The sequence below is a fragment of the Actinia tenebrosa genome, unplaced genomic scaffold (assembly GCF_029948245.1).
Source record: "Actinia tenebrosa isolate PJP-AT-01 unplaced genomic scaffold, QUT_ActTen_1.0 PGA_scaffold16__25_contigs__length_10494907, whole genome shotgun sequence".
Taxonomy (NCBI): Eukaryota; Metazoa; Cnidaria; class Anthozoa; order Actiniaria; family Actiniidae; genus Actinia; species Actinia tenebrosa.
The window spans coordinates 1629995-1635876 of record NW_028292576.1 but is presented as its reverse complement, the minus strand read 5'-3'; positions in this window follow the sequence as shown (position 1 = coordinate 1635876).

Here is a 5882-nt window from a genome sequence, read left to right as displayed (position 1 = left end):
GTAAAAGGATAACGTGCTGGCAAAAGGGCTACCAGGCAGGTCAACCCGACATCCTAATTCTTAACTCCCATAAAAAATACAATGGGTTATGTCTGGAACTGAAGACGCCAAAGGGTAACGGCGCATTGTCCGACAAACAAAAAGCGGTATTGACGCAATATGAAATGAATGGTTATCTTACGATGGTTTGCAACGATTACGATCTGATCTGCAGGGAAATCGACCGTTACGTCGACGGCATTCGCATACCTTGTCCTGGCTGCGTTAAGGCTTTCAAGTCACAGGAGACGCTACAAACGCACCGAAAGATATTTCATAAATATAATGATAGTTGAACAAACTCACTGGCGCGAATTAATACAAGGCATTTCATACAAAATAAAAAATTACGTCGTCTTCGAGGACATTAACCGCTTAAGGTTGGTCCTCTTAGACGGCAGCCAAGAGTACAGCTTATGGGCTCCTGACTGCGTACGGTACGTACTGCAAGGCGAAGAGTACACTCACATACGTAGCTATGGTAAAGTCAACGGTCGATGGAAGTTCGACGTTGAAAGAAAGGCGGAGGCTAATCCATTGTGTGATTAGTCATCCTCATGGGCTTCTAGGTATTGGTCTGCTACGTCGGACCTCATTTTTTCCGACATGAAATCAATCGATATCGTAATCAAGGCTCCTCCTGCGAACGCTGCGACGTAAGGTAACATCCTATATTAGACCATTCTTTTCGTATTGCAAGGTAATGGTCTAAAGGCTTGGGACCTTCGTACAGGCAACACCAAATATGTTGACCGCTGCGTTGACAACCACATTTATCGCAGATGCCGTCCCAATGTTCCCTATTCTCCCATTTTACTCCTTCGTAGTCGTCAAAGCATACGAAATCTTGGTCTATTTCCTTCTTATGTCGCGTGAGCGCCCGGCTGGTTTCAAGGGGGCAACATCGCTCTGCTAAATCGCCGTGGGTTTCACAGACGACTTCTTCGAGGTGGTAACGTCGGCAGCGGTATTTATGCCAGTTTTCTTCGAAGAGGGGTTCATCGCATCGGCGGCAATGACCTTTAAGGCAGACTCTATGCTCGCGGTGATATCGTAGGGCCTGTACAGTGGACAGTTCCTTACCGCAGTCACCGCAAACAGTGCTGATGGTCTTCTGACAGACTTTCTTGGAAAGATGGTATTGCAGTCGCTGCTTGCTACTAAAAGCTCTATCACATTGCACGCACTTCATTATATATACCTTATTTTTTATTGTTAAATTGTTAAACCCTGTAAGAGGGTCTTAGGATAAGGTCTATTATTTCTTGTTATTTTGTTAAGCCCCCATCAAAAGATGAGGTATCATTCTTTCTCATCGTTGAAACCAGCAAAAAGATAATCATGTTAACCATTCTTCGATTACGATGATTTAACAAAATAACAATAAAAAATAGGCCCTTACTTGAGACCTCTTTGCAGCATTTAACAAAATAACAATAAAAAAGAAAGACCTATGCTAATTCCCCTTGCCGGGGGCTTAGTAAGATCTTCTTTGCGACCTCTTACTCTTCTCGAGCGTCGTCTAAAGTCCTTTGTGCTTTAGTATCCGCGGGACACCAATGTCCAACGAAGTCTTCTTCAGAGAATACCTTATTACAGTGACGGCAGGTGTATTTTTTACACGGTTTGGGTATCGGTGGAGGGATTATGCAGTCAGCAGGTAGTTCGCACGTAATGCAGTCCATATATCTATGGGGGATATCGAATGAAGTCCTTAATGGACTCCTTAGCCCACGTCGCCATTGTCAAAAGCGCACCAAACCGTTCCGCGCGCTTCAGACCACGCATTTCATCGTACAATTCCTGTACGCGCTCTTTTAACCGGTCTATCTCTTCCCTTTGCATTTCTATGGTGTCTCTTTTATCTTTTGCGTCGGCGACAATCCTTCTTACTGCGTCCACTGGGTCCATCGTATATATAATGGATCCGAACCATATTCCCTGCAATGCTCTGATAGTAGGACCCACCGGCTGCGGAAAGACCCAGTTCATCGTGGAGCAGCTATTAGGACCCTTTAGATACCGCTTCGACTACATAGTACTATTATGCCCCACCTACGTGAATAACCGCACCTGGGAAGGCATAGGAGTGAAAGATGACGACTTCTTCGTAGATATCTTAGATCCTAACGAGTTATCCAGCCATTTGAAGTTCTGGCACAAGCAATTCCCTAAAGATACACAGACGCTCCTCATATTGGATGACATTGCCTGTGGGGACGACGTAAAAAGGCGCACCTCCGAATTAGTGAAGCTCGCCTTTAGCGGCAGACATGACAACATTAGCGTTTGGTTGCTTTCCCAGCAGCTTACCAGCGTCTCTAAGCCCTTTAGGGAAAACATAGGCTCTCTCGTAGTATTTTATACTCCGAGCAAGTCTGACCTGGAAACCATTTTAAGCGACTACGGCGGTGAGATAAGCAAGGAACAGCTGCACGAATACATGCGGCATTTAAAAACGCACCAACATTCCAAGATGATCTTCTCTTTGAGGTTTCCGTATGACGTTAACATATATGGACATTGAGCAGCTCATAGATGAAGTCCCCACACAGTTAGACGAAAGTAACCTCAAGGAACAACTCAACATCCTTGTGTCTTCGGGGAAGTGTAAAGAAATGATAGGTAAGGAACTTACCCATGAGCAGGTTAATAAGTTGTCGGAAGAGGAGGTTAAGAAGTTCCATAAGAGGTACGAGGCTGCCCTTGCAAGTAAGACCACGGACGCCGTAGCAGACTCCGCTATCCGACTTGCCACTAAATTGCTTGGACTTGCACTGCCCATAGACGACGTGGAGCAACTACAGAAGGACATAAGAGATGACTATGTCATATCCCAAGAACTTAAGATAACCTGCGGCTGGTTGTCTTTGAAGTGCGGTAAGTTAATGGCGGTCGCCTCTGCGGCACTTCACGTAGCTCAGCACGTCGACTTGAAGGAGGTACTAGGTTCCTTCGGAACATCTTGGAAGGACTTCAAAAAGGACAGAGAAGTTGAAAAGGTCTTTCAGGCAGCACTTGCTGAGGTACCTGATCAAGTCGCCTCAAGTACCTAGTCAAGTCGTTGTCAAGTCACCTCAAGTACTTAGTCAAGTCGTCCTTAAGTCATTCTCAAGTACTTAATCAAGTCGCCTCAAGTACTTAGTCAAGTCGTTGTCAAGTCACCTCAAGTACTTAGTCAAGTCGTCCTTAAGTCATTCTCAAGTACTTAGTCAAGTCGTTGTCAAGTCGTCATCAAGTTACTTGTCAAGTCCTTCAAGTCCCTTAGTATAAGATGAGTGGTACCGAAGAACAACCTCAGGAGGAGCAGAAGATTACCAAGCCTAAATCTGCAGGCAGAGTTGCCGCGGGAAAGAAGCTCGCGGAGATGAATAAGAAGAACAAAGCAAAGAAGGTGGAAAAGGTGGAGGACGAAAAGGAATCCTCCATTAATCCTGGGTACGTCATTGGTGCGTTAGGAATTGTTATAGCAGCGGGCAGCCTTTACTTACAATGGTGGAATATGAAGCCAGAAGTAAAGTGGGAGGCCGTGCATGTGCCGCCAACATATCACGCACCTGTGGAGGTTAGAAAAAGTAAGATCCCTGAAATGGAGTAGATTTATCACCCGTGGCGACCTAGATTTTCCTTCTCGCTTTGTAATATAATGTCGACCGCGTTGTTGAAAACTGTTGAAGAAGCAGCTATCATTACTTCTATCGTTGCGGGTATTGGTTGGGTAGGTAAGAAAGTGCTCAAAGAAGACTTTACTGAAGACCCAAGCAAGAGCTTCGCTAATTTTGCTAAAATGACCGCTGCCGTAGGCGGGGCTATCATGGTAAAGGATTACCTACGGAAGGAAAAGTACCTACCTAATGTATAATGGTTAGCTTAGTCGCAGGTGGAGTCATTGCAGCTTTAGCATTTACAGGGGCTAATTATGGCGGTCAATATTTGGATAGATTAGTTAGAGGCGACAAAAGCGGTGCCGCCGAAAGAAAAAGGCACGACTTAGCGCTGGAGAAATATCAGCGGGACGTGGCGGCTTGGAAATAAAAAAAGACAAGCCTACAGGGATTGGTTGGATAAGAATTACCAAGACAAGATGCAGGCGGATAAGAACTTCGAAAACACAGACTACGCCTTCAAACTTTATTCGCAGGCGCACCCAACAGTGGTGTTAAAGAAGCCTGACTTTAAGAATTACTACCAGCCTTCTAAGAAACAAAAAAATAGTGAGTTGGTCTTCGTAGGAGTTGCAGGGCTGGCCGGAGGCGTGGCTTTGGCGTATCTAATATAATGATCGTCTTTTTGGAAAGCGACAAGAATGACTTTACCCACGTATTTGAATCCTCCCATCAAAGCCTGTAAGGTTCGGTTGGTTAGTTGCTCTTTGTACAATTCTTGGTATAATTTAATTAATGGCTTTGTCATCGGAACTTCCGGCACCAAACCAAAAATACCAGATTCCCATTACACCCCTATAACACTGGCTAAGGAGCTAGCGAAGCATGGATATACTCTTACCACAGGATTGCCCCATGAAATGACATTCAAGAAAAATAATGGGAGCGCCAATCTAAAGGACAGTTCATTGGTAGAACTCCTGGGCCTTACTAGTACCACGATAAATAGCGGCAGTACATATGATGTGAAATGGAAAGTCGCATCCTCTTATGAAGTCTATTGCGACTTGGTCCATAGTTACAACAATGGAGAAAAGTCTTCTCTTATGTCCAAGTTTCTGCCCCAAGGTAATCCATTTGACCCAGTAGAATACACTCCCATTTCTTTGAGCTATGACTTATCTAATTTGGTAGAAAGCATAAACATCACCATTAAAGTGGACGGAAAGACGGTGGATTTTAACGGACGTAAGATCAATCTTGTTCTATCCTTCGCTTGAATCAAGCGAAGCGCGATTCTATTCATATAATGGGGCCGCGTAGAGGACAAACTTAAAAGGATTTACTATGGGCCGGAAGGCCTATTGGAGAGGGGCGGGTCAGCTATCAAGAAACTCGCGACCGCGGCCAGGGTATCAGACGAAACGGCTAAGGCTGGTTGAAAAAACAAACCCTCTGGCAGGTTTATCTTCCCGTGCCCAAGTACATTCCCAGGCCCAGCTTCACCGTAAATACCCCCAATGAAGTTCATCAAGCGGATTTGCTTTTCTTGACCGCACGATAAGGTAAGAAAAAAGACCTATAGATACGCTTTGACCGTAGTTGATATCGCAAGCAGATACAAGGACGCCGAACCTATAACCAGCAAGGATTCTGGGAAGTCGCAGAAGCCCTAGGTAGGGTTTATAAGCGCGTCTTGAAATGCCTAAGCTGCTGCAAGTGGATGCGGGAACAGAGTTATGGCGTGGTTACTAAGGACCCTGAAAGACCACAGCACTAAGATTAGGAGAGCCAAAGCTGAGTACCACAGGGTCAAAGCATTGTCGAAAGATTCAATAAGACCCTGGCCGAGCGTCTCTTTGGGTACCAGTATTGGAAAGAGCTGGAAGATCCCTCTAAACGCAACAGGGAATGGACCCAAGAGGCTCCCCAGGTCGTCGCGGCTTTGAACAACGAGGCGGCCAGGGCTACGGGAATGAAACCCAAGGATGCTATAAAAAAGAAACACGTGGAACATAAGTCCTTCGTCAGAAGTTCGAGGGCAGTCTTCCCCATGAAAAGAAATTAGGTAATGTCCACGGTTCGATATCTCTACGAGCCGGGTGAATTAGAAGGAGGATCCAAAGAGCTACGGATCCCAATTGGTCTTGGAAACTTATCAGATCCGAAGTGCGCTAGCTAAGAAGGGCCACCCATCTTGTATTATCTTCATGAATGGTCCACGCGTGGGTTGTCAAA